Source organism: Tiliqua scincoides, chromosome 1 (genome assembly GCF_035046505.1).
Source record: "Tiliqua scincoides isolate rTilSci1 chromosome 1, rTilSci1.hap2, whole genome shotgun sequence".
NCBI lineage: Eukaryota > Metazoa > Chordata > Lepidosauria > Squamata > Scincidae > Tiliqua > Tiliqua scincoides.
The window spans coordinates 58,726,199-58,750,778 of NC_089821.1; positions in this window are offsets into that span (position 1 = coordinate 58,726,199).

Here is a 24,580-nt window from a genome sequence, read left to right on the forward strand (position 1 = left end):
TAGGAGTAAATACATACCTGCACAAAAGATGGACACAATCATCACTGAATAGCTATATATTCAGAAATCTTCAGTGCTTCCAATTTTGGTGCTCCAAAAAGTACAGGATATTGGAAATTAGGGTGGTCAACCTTAATTTCCACTTCACGTAAGTAATAAAGACTCTGATTTCATTCTATGCTGGGTTTATAAATTATACTCTATGCAGTTACCCTTCACCTTGGGCTTTCACCTCGACACTGGGATGGGACGAATGCCTCCAGGCAGAAATGTGACAGGTGACACTTCTTCATCACTTCCTACAGATACCCCTCAAGATTGTTTCCCTGATGCAACATTCTGCTTCATTCAACATTCCCAAAGGGAACTGTGCTATCCATGACACAAAAAATATTGCAAATACACTTACGGCCTGATCCTATCCTTTAAAATCCCTCTGGTGGTGCAGCTGCTCCAAAAAGGCACACACTATATCCGGGGGGGGGGGGACGCACAGTGGGAGACTTCAGAGGGGAAAGGGGATTTAAATCCTCTTTCCCTTTCATAACCCTCTTGCCCCACAATGGGTCTCCTTGGACCTGTGCCTCTGCTTTCACTGGTGCAAGGAGAAAAAGGGGGTAGGGAGGTTGCTGCTGGAGTGCATAGGCTCATGTGCACACCATTGCCACTGGATTCACCCCCTCCTACAGCCTCCCCACCCTGTTCTCCCATTGCCCAGTTTTTCCCCCTACCTGCCCGTTTCACCATCCCCCACTCCTCCCACCTGCTCTTGAGAGTGTCTAGCATCCAATGATGCACACAGGAAGACACCTGCAACACTGGTTTATGGCAACCAGCACTGGTGTAATGCTAGTGCTGCCAGCGAGACAGCCCAATAGGATTGGGCTGTATGTCCCCCATATACATACAGGTTAGTATCCCAGCAATGTTCCCTGTAAGGCAATATACCTTCTGGTGTTGTGCATCATTATGACTGTGTCTCAGTGCCATCTCTGGTGATGACATCGTGTGTCAACATTAACAGTGAACATCCAGGTTGCCAAGCTCCAACCCATGCAAAGCTCAGCTTCAAGCTGTGCAGCCACACAGCTTAGCAAGAACAGTACTTTCAGGGGTCTGTACATAAATCGAAACAAACACGGCTCAAAACATCCAGTTCTTGCTGGACTAGTGCTATGGGGTCCATGCAAAAGCACAACCCAAAGACACAGTGCACTTCAGCAAAGGCACTCATACAGCTGCCTATACCCTAGAGAGCAAGAGTATTAAGATTCCTCTCAAGATTCGGGTAGAATTTTCAGATAGAGCTCTATCAGATTCATGCAGAATTGTGACATCACTTCATTTTGCAACTGGCTTCAACCAAATGTGAAAGGATCATGAAGATTTTGACCTCGTTCCTCTGTGTCAAATTCCAGGCAGACTGAGCAAAAGGTTTAGGTCTTGTAATGGGAGAATACCATTAGTCTACCTCACCTTAATAATAATAAAGGCTAGTCCAAGCAAGTATGATACAATAAATATTTTAACACATATATGTGACTATTCAGAGAACAAGAGTCATATTGGTTTTATATTTTTTTCTGCATTGCTGTCATTTTTATACTGGTTTTCATATGTTAGTATTATGTTTTATGATATCTTCTTCATTATAAAGTCCTTATGCTTGTTTTGAGGTGGAAAGGTGAAGTAGAATTACACAGAGGACTGCTGGTATTGCAGTATTTATAGTATCTAGAGTTTTCTAGATGCTGCATGCAGATGATAAAACAATCCTCAACCTGGGGTTTCAAATGCTTCCAGTTTCTGACTATAGTGAATTTTGCAACTACAAGTAGAGAAACATTATACTTTCCCTTGCAAGAACAAGGACCAGATTTGTGTTCAAGTGGAGAACTTTAGAGTGTGGGAGGTTCTAGCACAGGGCAAAGTATCAACATAGTTAAGAATTTCTGGAACCAAATCGACCACACTGGTTGCCCTTTGTGAATTAAATTAACTCCTTAAAATCAAGCACATACTCTAAAAAGGTTTAAACTGATCTTCATTCTTTGATATACACCATAAGGTCATCAAACTTATTTTTCCAGTTTGGGGGGGAGGGGGTGAACCGGCAAACCCTAGCACAAGATGTTGTTCTCTCTAGTGCCTTAATTTCAATGTTACATTCATTTCTCTAACTTGGGAGTTGTTATTTTAGAATTCTGTTAGTTTATAGCTTCTAAAAATAAGAATACAAATACATTTTCAAAAACCAGTCCCAGGCTACAGACTTACAATCTGCAAAAGAGTACAGACATGAAAAGGAATTAACAGGAAAAGCAACAAAGACATCACAGCAGTTAACAACTTGAAAACCAGCCAATAATAAATATCACCAAAGCATAAGAAAAAAAATAAGCTAAATGAACAAGATTCAGAACCAAAACAAAACTATAGCAATATTTATAGAATACAATAGAAGGAAGGGAAAGTCAACCTGCATACCAATTTTCTAAATCCTTTTGGGATTTAAAAAAAAACCAAACAAAATTAAGTGCCTTTGGAAAGGCAGCTTGGGGGAAGCTGCCTCAATTTCTCTGGGAAGAGAGTTTCAGAGTATGGAGGCGGCTACTAAATGGCCCTGCTCTGACAAAAGACAGAATTTGGAATGAGACTCTGTCAGACAGGGGTGGCATGTGTCTCACCACAACCTGAATAATCTGCCCACTGCTGCCCAGGCACGCCTTTCGCATAGAGAGGAGGGGGGAGTGGAGACAAAGAAGCAGGCATGCTTCCATTCCACCTTCACTTTATTTAAAGCACACCCTCTATGCAGTCTTCTCAGTCTGTGCCTTTTCTGTTTGAAATGAATGGACACAGGGGATGCTAAGAACCCAGCAACCCATGCTCAGGCTTACTGCACACATTAGGAGGGTCAAGTGGGGAGGCTGCACTCAGTGAACTTTGGAAGTACACACGTGATGAATCCTTTGCATTCCCCCTCCTTTTGCCTATTTTTCTGTATTTTGGGACAAATTTAACTCCTCAGAAGCTTCTGTGCCATTCAAAACCCTAGGAGCTGCTGGGACATAATTCGAAAGCAGACTTTATCCTTTGTTTGACAAATGCTATTCTGAGACAGCCATGTGCTAGATTTATATTCAGGGTTCCTCTTCCGGTTATAATGGCTAGCTCTGCTGAGGTTGGTATGCGCTTAGCAACTGTGCAGCAACCCTATGTCTCTGGGTGCAAGAGATGGGATAGAATGACCAGGTAGCTTCCACTCATACAATCAGATAACTTGACATCATTGCAGCCAAGTTCTTCACACTGATGGTTGAACCCATAGCACAAGAGCCTAAGATCGTAGCTGTCATTGGAATTTGGTTTCAAGATACTAGGACCTCAAGGACACAGCTGCAGGACTACAGTTAATGCAGAAATATGTTTTGGTATGCACCGGACACTTTCCAATCTGGTGTGAGCCTAAATACAATGATGCTAATTTTCTGCAATGATTTTCTATATTAAAAAGATTTTTGAGAAACTTAGGAATGCGTTTGGTTTTCTGTATTAACTGCCTTTGCCACATGTGCAGGTAGACCTCAGCTCCAAAGACTTTTCTGGCTGTCAACACCCTCCCCCTGCTCTGTTTCACCCCCTTCCCGCTTTGGGAAGGGGCCCAAAAGAAATTTTGTACCCCCTGATAAAATTCCTCTAGGAGGCACTGCCCCTGGGAGTCTTCTTCCCTGACAACAGGGAACTGGCAGTCATTCAGGCAGGATCCAAAACTAACAAAATTAAGGGGCTTATGAACCAATCTTGATACCAAACACAGTGAAATATCATTTACTAAGATTTTATATGGGAAAAAATATTAACAAAACTGCTTTCAGCTCAGCAACAATCTCAGGTAAATACATTTTTAAAACAAACATTAAAATTCAAGAAGTGTCTTCAGCATTTCATTAATATTTCATAACAATAAGACAAACCTGCATCACACACCTGTAGAAAATGGTTATTTAAAGCAAATTCCCTTACACAAAACACTAGGAAAGGTTGCGGCAAGGAAGAAGACATGATTTTTGGAGTCTCAACAGGAGTAATGATATCTGTTCCCATCAAGTCACACTGACCCATAGCAACTGCCTATGGTGATAATATGAGTAAGAAAAACATAGATATTCCATTTATCTTGAAACCAAATTCCAATGAGAGCCCTTCTGGAGCTTCCCCGGGTCTCCCAATGCCTCATAAGACATTAAAAAAGTACAGGTTGAGACGAATTATTCCGTGGGTTCCACGCACTCACATGGATAAAAAAAACGAACTATAGCAAATCAATTTAAAAAACAAAGTTTCTTTGCTCCAGTGATTGAAAAACAGCCTTGCTGGCCTTCTGACTCTAAGACAGGGGTGCCCAAACCCTGGCCCTGGGGCCACATGCGGCCCTCGAGGCCTCTCAATGCAGCCCTCAGGGAGCCCCCAGTCTCCAATGAGCCTCTGACCCTCCAGAGATTTGTTGCAGCCCACACTGGCCCAACACAACTGCTCTCAGCGTGAAGGCAACCTCTTTGTGTGAGCTATGGGATGAGGGCTTCCTCCACTGCTTGCTGTTTCATGTCTGTGATGCAATAGCGGCAGCAAAGGAAAGGCCAGCCTTGCTTTGTGCAAGGCCTTTTATAGGCCTTGAGCTATTGCAAGACCTGCATTCATTCATATAAGTTCATCTTTAATATATTCATTTATGTAAACTTATGTAAATTCTTTCTTTCCCCGGTCCCTGATGCAGTGTCAGAGAGATGATGTGGTCTTCCTGCCAAAAACTTTGGACACCCCTGCTCTAAGATAAGAGTCATTAAGAAAACAATCCATCAGCACTTCACTCAACCCCTCCCTTCACTGATGCAAAATGATTGCCTTTCTTTCCCTTGCTGGGGGAAGGGAGGCATCCACAGGAGACAGAAGGACTGATGGATTGTTAGCCTGCTGCCCTCTCTCTCATTAAGAAGGCTGTTAAAGGACTGCTCAGTTTTTAAAACTGATTTTAAAGGGATGCATTATTCCCCTTCTCCAGGGATCAGCACTTTCTTTCTCATTTGCAGGGGCCATTCGTGTTGAGTCAAATCCGTGTATAAAAAATCCATGTATAAATAGGCTGGACCAGTAACTTCAGCTTTCTCCCTGAAACCAGGAGTCATATGTTTTGAAGCTCTAGAACTCAGTCTGAGCCTGGCAGAGGCCGTGGATGGACATCTACGGCCTCTGCTGTGCTCCGAGGATGCTCAGAAGGCTAGGGGAGCAGAGCCCAGTTAGCAGGGGACTCGGCTTCTGAATTATGTGTTGCCTCCTTTTTAGGGGAATTTCCAGTACCGGCCACCCACCCAGAGTTTGCCATATCCCTTGTGGCCATTAACCTCACTCTCAATAGCTCTCTGAAGAGATTTGTGTGCTGTCTGACTTTCTTGCTTCTAGGAAGCTGCTGCCAGTCAGGTCAAAGAGGTGGGTTTGCAGGAGACACCAAGTCTGCTGCAGTGGGTGAGGGCAGACCCTCAGAGCACCAACTTGGAGAGAAGCTCCCTATTCTTCCTTGCCTGTTGGAAAAATTTACAGTGAACACAGGTGTTCAAGGCTCTCTCTTAAGGAGATGGATGTAGCCAGGGAGTGGAGGAGTGTTTTGCTTCACAGTGAGGATAAATTTTAAAGGTGATCATGCTGACCATATGATAAGGCAGGGCTAAATAACCTACTAAAACAATTTTTAAAAATCTTTTTTTGGGAAAACTAATAACACAAAGATAGAGAATAAAGACAAAAAGTGATGTAGAAGTCCCTGAAAATTTTCTGAGGGACTAAAGAGTTCCTCACAATGCTGCTTCAGGTGGTCAAAAAGAAATTCGGGGATTGTGTATTCTTCCTGCCTTCAAGGCACACAGTATGCATGGATTTTTCCCCATATAGGAGTAAAGGCAAAAACCTTGAAAATTTCCAAAAAGTGCTAGAAGTTTCCAAAGTAAATTCTGTGTTTTGCAGAACTCCACTACATGTGTCTTCACAGAAGCCACAAAGAACCCCCACACAATAGGGCCAGCCCCACCATGAACCAGGATGAAGCAATTTGCCATTTCAGGCAGCATACCCGGGGCTGTACCAGATTTTGGAGGCATTTGTATTCCCTACTCACCTGTCCATCTACTCACTCCTGCTGCTACTCTAGCCCAACTCTACAAAGACTATGGCACTTCTGCTTCCTCTCCCTGATGCTCAGTCTCTTTTCACAGTTGTATACGTTAAGGGGGGGGAGTCAATATGACCTCTCACCCACCTGCTGTCTGGGCAGCAGGCACAACACAACTGTTCAGCATTGCTGTCACCGCTGTCATTGCACAGCTGAGCACAGCAGGAGCAGTCACCCAGTCAAAGCTGAGCAATCAAGTAAGGGGCGGGGTGAATGCAAGAAGGTGGGAAAGTGCATCTGGTGCTATATTGTAGGCATCAACATATCCTGGGTCATCACCATGTTTAGGTTCAGTTTAAATCTTGCCTAAAATTCTGGTACTGGAGTATACAGGATCCAGTGTAAGAGTTCCAGAGTCAGCACAATTGCAGCTATCATTCTTGTTGCATCGATGCTCAGCCTCTGCCCATAATGTGATTATCAGTGTCACACTAGGGCAAATTGCTGACAAGGTCATAATGTTGTAGAGTCCCTTTCATGCCATCAAGGGCCATTCAAGTCTTGGGGACTGTGATCAGAGTTTGATTAAGACAGCAATTGGATTGGACAAATTTCTGGAAGAAAAATCCATCATGGGTTACAAGCCATGATGTGTATGTACAACCTCCTGATTTTAAAAAATGGACTATGTCAGAATGCCAGATGCAGAGGAGGGCACCAGGATGCAGGTCTCTTGTTGTCTTATGTGCTCCCTGGGGCATTTGGTGGACTGCTGTGAGATACAGGAAGCTGGACTAGATGGGCCTATGGCCTGATCCAGCGGGCTGTTCTTATGTTCTTAAGCAAGAAGAGGGATCCTTATTCAGAGACTGTTGCCTCCCATAAGATGGAATGAAAGGTTCTCCCTCTTTTGACAGCAACCATCACAACCAACAGACCAGTCTCTCAACAACAGCACCCACACACAGAATGTTTCCCTGATCTGAGCAAAAAATTAACATTCAAAACTCAATATCCAGCCTAACCCAAACAAACAACAGAAGACTTATCTGGTAACATTTAAAAAGCACTGCATATTGCTTTCTACCAGATTACAATTACAAAATAGCTGAGCCACATGCAGGAAATGTGCAAGGCGAGAAAACAAGGCCATCAGAATGGGGCCAAACAGAGCAAACAAAAATCTATTACTTTGTTTTATTATTGCCCATTGAACTTGAGCTCATGGTAGCTTAACACAAAGTTAACAGACCACAGTGCAACACAAAGCCATATCTATACTCCAAGACTGTAAAATCAGTCATATAAATCAATTAAATACTTAGGAAAGCAGCAGTGCTTTGCAGTATTTCTTAAATACTTGGATTCTGAAGGCTCTTTGGCAGACAGTTCCACAATGCAGAGGCCACTGCAGAAAAAGTCCTATCACATGTTTCATGTAATTTCTATCACATCCAGAGAGAACCTGAAACAAGGCCTCCTCTGCAGATCAGTGAACAGGAAGGGCTATGAGCCCTGCTTCAGCCTCAAAACGTTTTTGAGTAAGGGGGAAGTCTTCCTCAATCACTGGGTTCATACCCTTCAGAAGAAAGGAAAAACAGGACAAAGGAAGATACAAGATCTTCCAGGGCACCAGCACTTATCCCTTGGCTGAACTGTGGTTATGATCACCACCCCAGCTCAAACAAGAGGAAGGCTACAGACATTGCACATGGGCATTATTATACCACTATTTGAATATCAAAACTTCAGTTCAACAGATACTGCCTCCTAGCAATGCTAAGCAGTGGCGTCACTAGGATTCGCATCATCCGGTGTGGGAGGCCTGCACGTCACCCCATGTAGTGGGCGGGGCAACGCCCCAGGTGGGCATGGTGATGTACCATTGCCCCGCCCCCACCAGTTTTTTGGCTGTACCTTTTGTTATAACACAGATATTTCAATGTGAATTGTTTCATTGCATTCTGCATGAAATTACACATTGATTGATATATAACATAATGGGATTATTCCTCCAAATTCTGATTTTAGTGATTTTGAAAACTTGTAGAGTCTCACACACACCCCCCTTGTCAACTTACTAACACCTTATTGCAGCAGTTCTCAAACTTTTAGCACTGGGACCCACTTTTTAGAATGACAATCTGTCCAGGACCCATTGGAAGTGATGTCGTGGACAGAAGTGACATCATCAAGCAATTAAAATAAATTATAAATAATTAAATTAAAATAAAATAATTAAATTAGGGGGAACCAGTCCTGTTCCACCAAGTGAATCTACTCTGAAGTAAGTCCTATTGTGGTCAATAGGGCTTACTCTCAGGAAAGTGTGGGTAGGATTGCAGCCTGTGAGCCCAAGCCTATGCATATCTACTCTGAAGTAAGTTCCATAGTGGTCCGTGGGGCTTACTATGTAGTCTGCCTGTAATAACAACCCCCCAAAAAGAATCAGTGAGATTTCCAGCCCTCCCAGTGCCCAGTTTAAAGTTCTTGTATTTCAGGCATAGCCATATAAAGACCCACCTGGCTTTGCAAGTGCAAAACAGAAAACTTTCCCCTTACCATTCAAGCCTCTTTTTTGTTCTTTTTTTTGGGGGGGGGGGGGAGGCTGCCTTCTGTTGCACTCCAGCTCCATCAGATCAGGACCCTTCTGGTGTCCTCACATTCCCCTTTGCCTGGTCTGACCACCAGCCAAGGCATGTCCGCCTACTCATGAGTAAATGCGACTGTGAGGCTGCTTTGCTTTCCATAAGGCTCCAAAGACTGGCAGGGAGGCAGCTGGGAGGGAGGAACTTCCTTCTCCGGTGTTTTTGGGGACTGCATTCACTGGATGAGGACCATTCTGACTTCCTTGGAGCCTCTCAGCCTGCCTCAACTAAGGCAAGTCTGCCTATTCGTGAGTAAATGTGGCCATGTGGCTCTGTTTAGGGTTCAGACTCGTAGCTGGGAGGGGGGAAGATTCTTGGTTGTTTTGGGGGGGCTGCATTCATTGGATCGGGACCATTCTGGTGTCAATGAATTCCTCTGAGCATGCCCTTTCCAACAGACTATGGCAAGTTCACCTACTCATGAGTAAACGTGCAATATGGCTCACTTTCCATAGGGCTTCATGCATTTTTTCCTTCTGGTTTTTTGGCCATAACTTTTGAACGAAAGCAGCTATTTCAATTCTGTTTTTGCACTGCACTCCGCTGGCCATTCTGCATCCAACTGTGTATGGCATGACACGGTAGCTCCTAACCCCACGATGTTAGTGCGTCCTCCCCCAGGGCGCGTCAGCCCCCCCAGCGCAGACCACACACCCCTAGCGACACCAGTGACGCTAAGATCAAATTGCCTAAAAACCTTCTGACGAGGTTATAGAAGTTTGTGCTGGAAAGCACTTCAATCCACTGGCAGAATCACACATTGTCGCAAAAGCCAGCTTGGCACTTCAGCCATCCCCATATCTTCTTGTTGTCATGACAACCAGATGGACCTTATAAAGAGTGAGAGACAAAAGACAGAATGGTAAGCACACTCATCAATAAATTACATTGGGGTTTTTTTGCAGAAGCCAACAAAACAGTGGAATAATTCTGACTCTGCTAGATGTGTGCTCTTTCATCTTGGAAAAACTTATTAGGCAGTTTTTGATGACTGAAAGCATGCCAGCTTTCAAGAATACTGATTTGGGTTTCACAAACCATTCAAGCCATGCCTGGTATGTCCTGCATTCACATCCCCAGCTAGATTATTCACAATTTAAAATAATTATTCTAGATTATTAAGAATATTTGTATATACGTTTTAACAAAAAGTAGTTCAAAAAGCAGTTTACATAGCTAAACAAATAACTAAACAAATCAAACTTTTAACAAAGACAAGAAATGAAGAAACCATCTTTTTCCCCCTTGTACACCTTATTAAATAATACATTACTAAACTTCAGACAATGAGTACGTACAGCCTTTGTAGGTAATCTTAAGGCATGATGGGGAACATAAGGAAGTAGGCAAGTCTTCAGATACTTTAACCCAACCCATTTAAAGCTTTAAAAAGTTTACACATTCCAGGGGGGCTGCCTACTTTTGCACATTTCCCAGTTCTACGACAGTCTTTAAAAAACAAGGTAACCATATTCCAAATGTGGCCACATCACTGATTTATATAACGACATTAGGAAGTGTGCCAGTTAAGTATATCTTGAGGGTCAAGGAGTGAAATCTGCACTCTCTGTTGTGCACGCTCCTCCACTCGTAGTTCAATTTTTCCCCACAGCTCAATAGTTTTCACTTCATTTTTCATATGGGGTAAAAGGGAGATATTAGAAATGTTTGTCACTTATCTGCCTTATTTCTTATGCAAGCTAAAAAAGCTTCACGGGTATTATTAATCAAACTGAAGGAGTCGTGGAAACAAAAACACACATTAGTAACAGGCCCCTGAGGGGAGAAAAAAAAGCCAATAGTTGACTTCAGCTGTGGCACAATTCACTACAGAGAAGAAATATAAAATAAGCTATCCAATCATCAGAAGTCACAGCAAAAGGACAAACCAAGATTTTTGTTGATCTAAATCTTCAAACATCAGCAGAAGATTCCAGATTTTTCTTAGGCACTTGGAAAATGAATCACGAGGAAGCAATTTGCTAAACACAAGTTCCCCATAATTAAACACATTACAAAATTCAAGAGTCATGATATGACACAGTGGCATCAATAGAGGTTGCTGGGACTGTGGACTGCACCAGGTGACACCCTCAGGGCGAGTGGGTGACCGCATTAGCAGCCAAAATTTTGGAAACCTTTTGGAAATGTTGTATTTATGAATAATACTATTATGTTTTATATCATTGGAAAGGTAATTTCATGCATGTAATGAAAACCATTTTGAATTATCTGTATTCTATTAAACACTATGGCCAACTAACCAGAAAAAGAAAACACAACTGCCTTATGTAAAAAAAAAAAAGTGGATTTTATTAACTCAGAACTGACCAATGAGACTGATTGCTCTGAGAGCCAGTGAGTTGCTATGACACAGCAGGGAACCAATAAGGTTTTCGTATAAGGCAGCTTTCATTTCCATGATCTAATTCTAGTATTCAGTCGTGTGAGCACCATCGAGTCAGCCACTGGTTTTTTGTGGTATACTGATTTGTTGTGTGACCTGCACTGTTATATATTGAAATAAATAAATAATGGGGGTTACACCAAGTGATGCCACTGCATTTAGGCAATGCATATGACAAAGTAATTTAATCTGTATGTTCTGGTATGGGAGTAGGTCCATCACGGGGGTGACACAATGAGCTCTCGCACCAGGTAACGCAAGTCCTAGTGATGCCTCTGATAGGACAAATCTTACTTACAGAGTATAGGGATCACTCTGCTGCACTTGAGTTACTATACTTTATCTATGGGAGGTTTCACTTATTACACATTGCCCAACATGGAAAGCATTCTCAGGTGAAAAATGCATAGAATTCACATGCAAACTATCACAACAATCCTAAATGCATGTATTTTGCAATCTGTCCCAATGGCTTCCTAACGTTTTTATGAGGAATTACATGTGCTCAAATTGGCCATATGAGACAAACTACAATCTTGCTTTTTCCTAGATCTCAGGTCTGAGAGAAATGACCCTAAGTCAAGCTACAAATAAAAAACTTCAAGCCAAGGTAATCAACATGGTATCTAGGATCCAGCTATTCAATGCAACCACATAATGGCTCTCTCTGTATCTCAATAAAGCATCATAGATACTGGCAACAAGGAGTTATTACAAAACATGTTTTCCTTGCCTTTCACCTCCCAAAAGGAAGGCACCCAAAGCAGCTCATAAAAATTCAATATATACCAAGTATTTATACAACAAAAACAAACACTGCAATAATAGGTCCCATAAAACCAAAACCAAAGGGAACTAAAACCAAAAAGAACATGACACCAATTTAAGCAGAGAGCTAAGCTTCAAAGTTCAAGCACTTGGTGAAAAAAAAACAACAACACACTCTTTAAGAAGCAGAGAACATAAAGCAGGGAGGGGACCAACCTAATTTCTCAAGGTGAGGAATTCCACATAGCAAACATCACAACAGAAAGGCCCTCTCTCTCATTCCAAACAGACAAACTTCTGACAGTTGTTAGAGAAACAAATTGACCTCCTCAGATGACCGGGCAATAACACATTGTGGGAAGCAGGCCTTCAAGTATTTTGGTCCTAAGCTATTTAGAACTTTAAAGGACAATAACTGGAACCTTAAATCATACTCCAGCATGGAGTGCCAGCCAATGTACTTGGTACAGCAATGGGTACACCCAATAGAAGGCCTGGCACAAGACCTATTCAGCAGCATTCTGCACAAATTTAGGTTTTCAGACAGTCTTCAAGGAGAGACCATGTATGTTACCAATACATGAACCAGAAAATTTTGTTCTTCATCCTTCATTCCACATCCATACCAGTCTTGTTGAGTGTGGATTGTTAACTTGTTGGTGTTGCGAAAAGTCACCCCCATTCCAGCCTCCATTCACAAACCACTGTGTCAGCTGTGACCTTTGATCACTTCCAGTGTCTCACCAAGTGAGCGCCCCCCCTATGGACCACTGAAGTGTCAGCTGTGGCTATAGGTAGTCCATTTTCTGCCCCCACTGGTGGTCCAATGGTTGCTGAAGTGCCAGCTGCAGGAGGGTCCATTCCCCACTCTTTCTGGTAGTCTATGGAGGAGCACTCATTTGGTGACATACTTCCCCATGGACCACTAGAGAGGGCAGAAAACTGACCCCCTCCCCCGGTGCTGGCATTTTCAGTATCTTGTCAAGCAGCTCCCCCATGGGCTCCCAAATTGAGTTGTATTTTTTGTCTAGTGGGGATGGAAGGGGTTGCATGTGGTCCATGACAATTCCAATGTTTGTCTCAGTGGTCTGCGGGCTCCTAAAGGTTGGGAACCACTGCTCTAAAAATAGGGTTATTTGGTTGAAGATTCCAGGGGGATCTCCCACTTCAGGGCCTACAGCATTGGTCAGGAGAGTTTGTTCAGTGAGAGAGACTAGCTTCTCCACCGCAAGTGGTGGAAGTGCTTTCACAGCCTGTTTTGACCCTTTCTCTGTAGCTCTTGGTTCTCTTCAGGCTACAGAGAGCCATTCCCAACAGCAGCCATGGTGTGAAACCCTACTGCACCAATAGCATATCAAAATCTTGGGCTGAAGCATTTTTAGGCACAATCTGGTGCCTTTTCAGAGCCCTCTCACAACATGGTTCAAGTGGAAAGTACTGTCCAGAAAGGCAGCATTTCCAATATTCCCCCACCCCCGCAAGACTCACCATTGTCTTTGTCTATGAACCAGCTCTCTCTCCCGACTCCAGCAGCAGAACCAATCACCAACATAACTCTCCTGCTTTCAACCATACTTATTAATTTTCATTGTCTCAGAGATGGATGTCTGGATACTTTAAGGAATAAACCATTTTTTCCCATCAACACATGACCTTTAGTAAAAAGTATCATTTTTCACACAAATGTAGCAAAGCATTTTTTTTTCTTTTTTAAAACAAACTCTAAAGAATGGAAGAATGCTATTAAGTTAATTCTAATATACTTTGTTCCTCTATACTAGTGTAACTCTAGGTTAGTTGTTTTAGACAGAAAGGTTTAAAAAAAAGCAGTCGTTTGTGCAAAATAAATTTTCCTATGCTCAAAAATTTTCAATTCCAGTTTGTGCAACTGGGTGCACAAGAGGATGCATACCTGAGACCAACAGATCAGCCCAGAGTTTCTCAAACTGAGGGTTGAGTTAATGACATTAATTCTGGTGGGTCCCCTCAGACTGTCATTCTAAAAAGTGGGTCCCAGTGCTAAAAAGCTTGAGAACCACCGTTAGAGCCATACTGAGGCACCCTAAATTATTGCCAGTTTTTGGAGAGCAGAACCATACAAGAAAAGTGGGTCTAAAATGGCAATCTTGCGTCAAGTTCTCCTTCCTCTGTAATGTGTACTAAAACCTACTGTGCCCCCATGTCATTATTATGGCTTTTCACCAAAAATCTGCACAAAGCAGTATGTACTGAAAAGGAAAGAGAAGACTCAGTTTACAAAGAAACACAAGACAGACACAAGAAAATATGTAGTATCTGGAATAGCAACTATGTTGGGATGAATAGGGGCAGCTGCTCTTCCCAGCCAAACCACCGCTTCAAAAGTGTTTCTTAACCCAGATCTCTTAATAGAGTCTCTTAACAGAGAATATGGACATATGGTGCGTTTCCCTGCTCCCACTGGCTGCCTGCCACTGGTAGAGACATCACATACAACATGATGTCCTCAGCTTTTTGAAAGAATGAAACAGTACAGAATTGCCATTTTTACAGCAATACAATGTTTTGCATAATGCATAGTTCACACTGGCTAAGGAAGCATGGTGCACCCCATAGCCAGGTGTGGCAAGAGGGGTTGGCCAGATGAGGCAGTGGCCAAGGGCCCATGCCCTTCAAAGGGCCCATCTGAGCAGACTGTCCCTGCCCTTTTATATTAGGATCAGTGCCCAATACTCTGTTAGGGGTAGGTAGAGGCTCAAGTGCAGGGCTTTGTCCCATTGCCCCCAGCTACCGGGGCCTGCCCATAGCTTAGGCAGCAAGCTATCCATGTAGCATGCAAGTATGTTGTTAGCAAGAGCTTCCAGAGACCAACCTGCATGCCCATGAAGGCTCTGGTTAAAAGCAATCAATCAATATTTTTGCATTTCTGCAGGATAATACGTATAAAAGCCTCACAGATTCCACACAGCTGATTTTTTTCCTACTCCTTGCCCAATATGTTAGCTTGTATAAACAGCTTTCATAAAAAAAAAACACACAAAAAAACAGTTCTCAAGAGTTAGAGTTTTGCCTTGTTTGATCAAAGATCATGAAGATTTCTCAACTACCACCCTCTGTTTGAACTATAAGACAGGCATCCCTGACTGTTCATTCTCCCAGCCATTGACTAAGATTAGATACCAATTCAGAAAGGAACACAGAATGAGTGACACTGTAATTTTGGCTGGCTATGATGTCTGATGAGTTTATAAGGATGACCTACTATGGACTTCTCAACTCATTTTTAAGATAGCTATGCCTTTGCCCTTCTTAAGTTCCACATCCCATGTGGCATGTAATTGTCTCCTTCATGGTAGAAACTGTCCAAGACTCAGCAAGTCAGGGCCCTAACAAGTACATTTTCAAAGTTGACCTCCATCAAACGAAACAAGGCAAAAAGTGTAACTACAATGAACAGTGCTGTCTTCTGCCCACATTAAAAGGCTGTTTGATTCTTCAGACTCCAGTAACGGCTAAAGAGAAAGACAGGTACACCCTCTTCTGCTACAACCCCCACAGATAAGAACTGAGTACTTATACACATGCTTCAGTTATTCCCATTTTCCAGAAACAATCTGGTTGTGTTGTTCTTTCATTTGGGGGGATTGTGTTTGCTTGTTTTTGGACCAATTCTAGTAAACATTTCCCTTATTATGCCTACTGGAGAGATTGTGAACATGCCTGTTAAACATTCTTTGTGTGCACCATGTAACATGCAAGTTGCCATTCTTGAGGCTTCAGTCCTCTCTTCCACCCATCCCCACCCCCCAATTCCTAGAGTGTGCTATATGTGTGTGGGGAGGTGCATTTTGACTCATGCACATCCATACAAATAGATAGGCATGGATATTGAACACTACGCCATCCTGGGCACAGCTGACTGGCATGTCACACAACGTTAAGTGTAACAGAACCACAAACACTTTTCTAACTTCTGGACAGATAGCTGTGCTGCTCTATTGTACTTTAAAGTCTTGTAGTACCTTAAAGACAACCAATTTATAAGCTTCTAAACTTAAATATTTTTCCAGTTTCTCTCTGTCCCAAAGAACCAAACATTATCTTTGCTCTGGAGTTATGAGAAGTAAATCAGGCCATGGTTGTTGACTGTGCTTAGATAAACAAGAAACAAAAGACCAGTGCAGTTATTTGCTTCCGTACTTCCCCTCCTGTAATTGCCTACTCAAAGAGTGAGTTTGTTGAATATGGCCAAGTTACAGTTATTCTCTAACAAGAACAACCAAATCTATAGAGAGATTAGACATTTTATTATAAATTCTTGATTCCATTGGTGGCAATGGAAGCTTCCTTTCTCCAGCTCATAACAGATTTGGGGGAGGCATTTTTTCAAGGGGTTACATGCCCTATCCACACAGTCCCCAGTCCTGATTGCTCCGTTCACAGCTATTTGAATTCAGAAAAAAAAGCAAACACAAATGACACAATTAGCACCACATGTGGATTGACCCTTACAAACTTGTTTCAGAAGCCAGGGCAGCATACTGCAGAGGAATCCTGAGAAAACTTCTCTCCATCCAAATCTGTGTCCAAAATGTTGCATTTCTATATGGCTAATCTTGCTTGTGGAGTGGCACCAACACAATGGCAACTTGCCATTTGTTTTTATTTGTAGATGCACATATTAATTGCAGTAGTTTATCATTTGCACTTTCCTCCACCTGTTTCCAGGGCTTACCAGTACACATATGTATAAACTAAATGCAAAGACATCTTGATACATTGACTCCAATTTGCAACCAGATACATTAGTATAGTACCCAGTTAAAAATGAACACCAAAATGGAAACCTTGATTTAAATCAATTACTTAAGTCAATCTTTTCCTGGCAATTTAGATCACACATTCTAAAATCACCTTGCTTTAAAATTACCCCAACAAGAAGGCTGAGGGGCATTTCAACTAGGTAAAGACATTCCTGTTTTATCTACAAAATGATAGAGAGCATGAAAAAACCAATTGCCAGTTCATGAAATATCACTGCAAGAACAGTACAATATGATTAATCACAATCAGGCTCTATCTTCCAATCTCATGCCAAACACAGTATGATAAAACAGAAACTGTTACTCACCTTCCCCAGATCTCTCAAGAACATCCTTCCGCATCACACTACAGTCGAGCGTTTTTTTGAAATTGCACATATAATGCAATTTTGCAGCAAAGAACAAAAACTGACCATCACTCCAAATACAGTTGCCAACTTTGTACTGGCTTTACTCCTGATACTTTAACAAAAGTATCACACACATGAAGTAATTTTCCCCCACTTTACCTCCATACCAAAATAAGCTTCATCTCTTTAATTTCTGAATATCAGGTTGCTGCTGATGGCACAGGAGAAGGGGTAGCAAGAATATCTTTTCTGCCCATGGGCAGTTTTAAGCCAACTGGACCACCTGCTCTCAACTGGGCACTGCACTAGGGTCATCTAGTTTTGTCACACAACGCATTGCAAAAGACACCGAATGCACATTGCAGGTTTTATAGAGAACAGCAACAATTTTAAATTTAAGCACACATTTTGATTGCTTTCCATTCTGCCAAAGAAACAAAGTATATAATGAATTTTATTTAAATCTCTAAGATTCTACTGACCTTGGCTGTGAACCTGGGACCCCACTCAAAAAAATGTTCCCAAACGGACCCTGCAGCTCCTAAGGCCAGCCCTCTTTCTGCCTTATATTTTATACCTGTATTGGACAAGGAAGTAGATTTGGCCAACCACTCACCTAGAAGGAATAATTTCTCATCCTGAGCAAGTCTAAGGGAGTAGCAGGATGATCACATTAAATACTTTTGTCATTTCATTTTTGTTCATTGCTTTGGGAATCCAAACTGGTGAAAAGAGGATTAAGAAATTTTGCCACTAAGCAGAATGTTCTTGTACCAGCAAAAAAAGAACATATTTTTCTTGATCATGTTTTTTTTTGTAACCATCTTTGCTACACGTTTCCATAAATCATCATTCTTACCCTTGCACTCGTGCCTCGAGTCAGATGAGATACAATAAATCTTAAGGGTTTGATGAAATTTTAGATCATATCTTCATGTACTAGATTTTCCATGTAAGCTGGGATTTTCAGCAGATCGTTCAAGTGAAAATCCTTAAGCCAGGCAGTTTTAAAATATTGTTAAAATGTGACATGTACTATTACAAGACCAGAATATAAAGGAAATCAAATTCATTTTTATAGTGTATATGCATCCATCCATTTTAAGAACCTCAGCAGAAAGAAACATTTTCAAGAACTAAACATTAATAGCAGCTGACACTCACAGTCCTTGTTGAACAAGACAAAACTCTTCCTCCTCCAGTTTGACTGACACATGAACTAATGGATGATTTGTAAGACAACCTTACATCTTTTAATATTTAATATTTGCATTATGTTAACAGGCTACTTGATACATCTTTTTTTAAGTTGGAGCACAGAAAACTACAGGGGTTTTTTTAATGGTAATTTATCCTATTTTCCCCTGAGGAATATCTTGTGATCAAAATGCACCAAAGTATCTTTAATAATTTGCTAGGAATCAGATTTTTCTTGTCAGCCAGCTCATTAGTTCTAGAATTCTGAATGGCCACAATCATATTCTATAATGTGGCCTTTAAGGCACAAGTTGAGAATCCCAACTTTCTTTTTTAATAGGAAAGGGTGTTAGACTTCATGGGCAAAGAGATATAGCAAAAGTTCCTAACCAGTTAAGGGGCCGAAACCAGCCTGGAGCAGATCCCCCCCACCCCAGGTCATTATTCCAAAACAATTCACTGATTTTACATTCTAGAAATCGGTGATTTAAGTAAAATTGCAAGTGTATATTCGTGTTATCAAAGCATTTCAGTTACACCAATTTTTAAAATTAGTTTCCTGAATGCTCTTTGTTGTTTCCACAAGTAAGATTGAGTGAGTGTTGGGGAGAAGGTAGAAAAAGGGGGAGAAATAATTGTTCCCCAAAGTTTTTATAGGGAATGTGCAGAGCCCTAACACAGCTCGGTGGAGGCAACTCTGGAACACTTTGCAATGATATCATCACCAAGTTCTGGAGCACCCTGATGGAACCTACATGGGGTTCTGATTTGGCTTAAAGGGAATGCAACACATCTGTTCAATCTTTCCCTTGGACGCAAGTCAGCAAATACGTATTTTCAGTCCTACAGAATTGGCAGTATTCTAGTCATTCTGTTAGTAAGACACCAGTTTAATGGAGCAAGACCCACAAGGAATACTGGGATAAGTAAGATCACAGAGCATTTCTCAAAATCTTCCACGCCAATCAGAAAAGGTACCTGTTAGCTGATGCTCATTCAGATAGCTACACTGCCACTGCACTTCCACTGAAGCATGTGTGCAACTAGAAACATCTTATAGAGTGCAAGCTGCTGATCAAAATAACTCTTGCTTGCAACATTCCACTGATTTTATGGTTAGGAAGTCAGATCAAAAAGATCACCACCATATCTGACATAATGAGAAAACCAACCACCAGTGGTTGAGTCCACTAAAGTTTGAGTCACCTGGTGCAGAAGGCCAGTGCGTCACCCGCACTGCCATGCACCGTTGCCATGCCCTTGCTGTTGTTTTTTTTTTTTTGCTATAACTTTTGATAGAACAGAAATATTTCAATGTGTGTTATTTCATTGCATTTTGCATGAAATTATGCATGACTTCAAATGATATATAACATGATAGTATTATTCAAAAATACCAAGATTTTAAAATTTTTGGCCAGTAGTGGTGTTGCTCCCTGCCCCAGCGATGCTAGTATCAACCATAAAAACACCATATGTGCGGAACTGCAGACCAATCAGGGACTACTCTGTATTCCATGCTATCTGAATCACATACAGGCACTCACGTGTACAGACAACCTTGAAATCTACCACAGTACAGAGAAAGTAGTTATACTGCTATTTGCTTTGAATGAACAACCCATGTTTCAAAGTTCTCTGCTTCAAATGAATAAGGTTGCAATCCTGTACATAATTTATTGGGGGTAAACTCCATTCAGCACAACTGGACTTACTTCTGAGTAGACACACATAGGATTGCATTGTAAATCAAATTCAGAGAAGGTATCAATACCTTCATTCCTCCGATGCAGGGGCCTACTTCACTTCCTGAATAAAGCATTAAAAACATGCTAGACACATTCCATAATTAAATTTCTTTCCTGCAACACTTATAACTACAATATTTACATAACATAAGCTCTAACTGAGAAAAACTTCAGTTCCTGTCCTTCAGAGGCATGTGGACTTTTAATTTCAAAAAAACTGACCCTGTGAGGGCTGGAGAACAGAAACATGGCATGATATGGGATGACTATGCATGAATGGCCCAGCTGAAGTCATTCATTTAAGTCATCTAAGCCACATGGAACTCTGCCACAAAAGCAAGGAATTTGGTCTCTTAAGACTCTCAGCTTCCATTTTTTCCCCAAAAGCTTCTAGTTCTTACAGCTGTGAAAGTAGATTTGAAAGTATAAGGGCATTACCAGGTAAAATTTCAACAGTGGTGTGAGGAACACTCTGAGGGAGGAAACAAGATTTCCTGCAGGTCAGGAAACAGATCTTCAGTGCCCCACATATCAGCAAATGCATGCTTTTGTTGTTGTTTAAACTTGCATCAGTTTTACAGGTTGCTAAACTTGGTTCTTCCTGGGCCAGAATTTTGGAGTAACATTTGTGCAGAATTCAAAGGGGAGGGTTAATCCAGAATAAACTTAGCCTTGATTGCAGTTTTTTGTTGGATTGAACATGCAGAAACATTTCTGAAGAATTTATCAGGTCTTCCTCATTGTCCGGTCCTCTATTGCAGATTATCAGTAATGCTGCAATCTACTGTATAGGCACCTCTTGTTTTATGCAGTGATTACAGTTTTTGAACAGCAGCAAGTATCTTAAAAGCGCATACATTGAGAATAGTTTATCAAAAGTATGTATGTAAATAGGTATTCTTACTTATGTTAATGGTTATTCTTACAATGAATCAGTGGAGGGGGAAAGGGCCATGTACACACAGGACTCACACCAAAGTATGCACAAGCGCTGAGAAAAGTATGCACAAGTGATCGGCATAAGACCAGCAAACTGAAGCCAGCCTCAACAAGGTATTATACCTTGGTATTATTGGTACCTTGGTAATACCTTGGTATACCTTGGTAATACCAAGGTATACCTTGGTATACCAATAATACCTTGGTATACCAATAATACCAATAATACCTTGGTATACCTTGGTAATACCAAGGTATTATTATAATACCTCAACAAGGTATTATCCTTTTGTACAAAGGTTTCTGCTGGCCAGCCATCACACAAGATGAAGCCCTGAACAGGATACAGTCTCGGAGTCTGACTGAGGGCAGGCTGCCTAGAATCGACCCCTTCCCAAGCACTCCCTCTACTCTAACCAACTGGGAGGGCAAAGAAGCCTCCCTTTCTCTGACTTCCTCTTCTTTGGTCTAGGTAGCTGGTCTAGGTAGCTGCTAAGGTATGCAACTTGTCCCTCAAAACGGCCACGGTGCCAGAAGATTGGAGATAGCAAATGTCACGTCTATTTTTAAAAAGGGAAAGAGGGGGGACCCGGGAAACTATAGGCCGGTCAGCCTAACATCCATACCGGGTAAGATGGTGGAATGCCTCATCAAAGATAGAATCTCAAAACACATAGACGAACAGGCCTTGCTGAGGGAGAGTCAGCATGGCTTCTGTAAGGGTAAGACTTGCCTCACGAACCTTATAGAATTCTTTGAAAAGGTCAACAGGCATGTGGATGCGGGAGAACCCGTGGACATTATATATCTGGACTTTCAGAAGGCGTTTGACACGGTCCCTCACCAAAGGCTACTGAAAAAACTCCACAGTCAGGGAATTAGAGGACAGGTCCTCTCATGGATTGAAAACTGGTTGAAGACCAGGAAGCAGAGAATGGGTGTCAATGAGCAATTTTCACAATGGGGAGAGGTGAAAAGCGGTGTGCCCCAAGGATCTGTCCTGGGACCGGTGCTTTTCAACCTCTTCATAAATGACCTGGAGACAGGGTTGAGCAGTGAAGTGGCTAAGTTTGCAGACACCAAACTTTTCCGAGTGGTGAAGAACAGAAGTGATTGTGAGGAGCACCAGAAGGATCTCTCCAGACTGGCAGAATGGGCAGCAAAATGGCAGATGCGCTTCAATGTCAGTAAGTGTAAGGTCATGCACATTGGGGCAAAAAATCAAAACTTTACATATAGGCTGATGGGTTCTGAGCTGTCTGTGACAGATCAGGAGAGAGATCTTGGGGTGGTGGTGGACAGGTCGATGAAAGTATCGACCCAATGTGCGGCGGCAGTGAAGAAGGCCAATTCTATGCTTGGGATAATTAGGAAGGGTATTGAGAACAAAACGGCTAGTATTATAATGCCGTTGTACAAATTGATGGTAAGGCCACACCTGGAGTATTGTGTCCAGTTCTGGTCGCCGCATCTCAAAAAAGACATAGTGGAAATGGAAAAGGTGCAAAAGAGGGGGACTAAGATGATTACGGGGCTGGGGCTATGAGGAAAGGCTTTCCTTATGAGGAAAGGCTACGGTGTTTGGGCCTCTTCAGCCTAGAAAAGAGACACCTGAGGGGGACATGATTGAGACATACAAAATTATGCAGGGGATGGACAGAGTGGATAGGGAGATGTTCTTTACACTCTCACATAATACCAGAACCAGGGGACATCCACTAAAATTGAGTGTTGGGCGGGTTAGGACAGACAAAAGAAAATATTTCTTTACTCAGCGTGTGGTCGGTCTGTGGAACTCCTTGCCACAGGATGTGGTGCTGGCGTCTACCCTAGATGCCTTTAAAAGGGGATTGGACAAATTTCTGGAGGAAAAATCCATTATGGGGTACAAGCCATGATGTGTATGTGCAACCTCCTGATTTTAGAAATGGGTTATGTCAGAATGCCAGATGCAAGGGAGGGCACCAGGATGAGGTCTCTTGTTATCCCTGGGGCATTTGGTGTGCTCCCTGGGGCTTTTCGTGGGCCGCTGTGAGATACAGGAAGCTGGACTAGATGGGCCTATGGCCTTATCCAGTGGGGCTGTTCTTATGTTTGCTACTGGCTCCTCCTTTCCCACTGCTCCTGTAGCTTCTCCCCCAGAGGCAGCTAAACAGACAGACAGGTGTGCCCAATGCACTCCCTTTGCCTTCTGTTCCTTTCCCGCAGGGTTGACCTTCCAGCATCTCCTTGTCCAACACAGCCAAGCCACAGCCATTTGCACCACTGCAACTTCCCTTTCTCTGCTCCACCTCTCTCACTTAACCTCTCTGTCTTCCTTGGGCTCCTCCTCGATGCCTGCCCTTAAGCCAAATATTCTCTTGAATATGCAGGAGCGCACGGGAAGATTGACCACATTATTCCAAAAATTTGCAAGCATAAATTAACTTTTGGTATTGAACAAGCACATTATTTCAAAACGTCTAAATCAAACATGTATAAAATAAGAGCTACCTATGTATATTTAAAATAGCAGCATCATATTCTCTCCCTCTGAACATGGTTTTTAACTGTGAAGTGAGAAACTGTGGTCAGCTGCATGCAAGGAGATGGTCTCATACACCTGTGAGAGAATCAAAAGACCTCTCTCTCTCTTTTGAGTCTGCCCCAAGACCCAAATCCCCATCCTGCATAAGCCTGATGACTCAGAACTGGCTTTTCCAGGAGACAGTTTGCCCAAGAAATCATCACTATAAAGCTACCAATGTAACCTTTGTACATCCTCTGTTGCCAATAATACCAGGACATTCCTGAGAAGACATGACTACCTGTGTTCATGTCTGTGTAGGATACTGAGAATGACGAGTGCCTAGTATCAGGTGGGTGGAGAAAGACAATATTGGCTGAGAAAAGAAAAAAATATAATAAAGGAAAAGCCTTATTTGCCTGGAGATGGGTTTTTATTTTGAATATATTAGACTTGATGCTACCATAGTATGTGACTGTATTGGGGAAATGTTACCAACCTGTACTTTTAGCAAGTTACTATGTATATTCTTTTTACAATGATAGTCAATGGGACTTACTCCTGGGTAAGTGTGGGTAGGATTGCAGCCTAGCATTGTTAAAAATTTTCCTGCTTGATGATGTCACTTCCAGTCATGACACCACTTCCAGTGGTTCCTGACAGATTCTCATTCTAAAAAGAGGATCCTGGTGCTAAATGTGAGAACCACTTTCCTACAGGTATCAACACTTCCCTATTCTGTTCCCCACCACTTTGGGGGGACAACAGGACATGCAAGTCATTTCTTCCAAATCAACTTTGTGATCAAAAGCCAATATGACATGCTCACCTCTGGCGGAAACTGCAGATTTGTGTCCATCTGGCATACCAGTTTCCATCACCAATTACAGAAGAGAAAGCGTCATGGTCAGTGCCACATTTAAGCAAAGGAACAAGTGGCAAACAACAAAAGTTGCCTTCCCTACTGATCTTTGAGATGTGAGCAAGTCTATAAGGTACTAAAAGAGACAGCACTATTTGAGATCCCCTGGTGAAGAGCGTTTCTGCCTTGG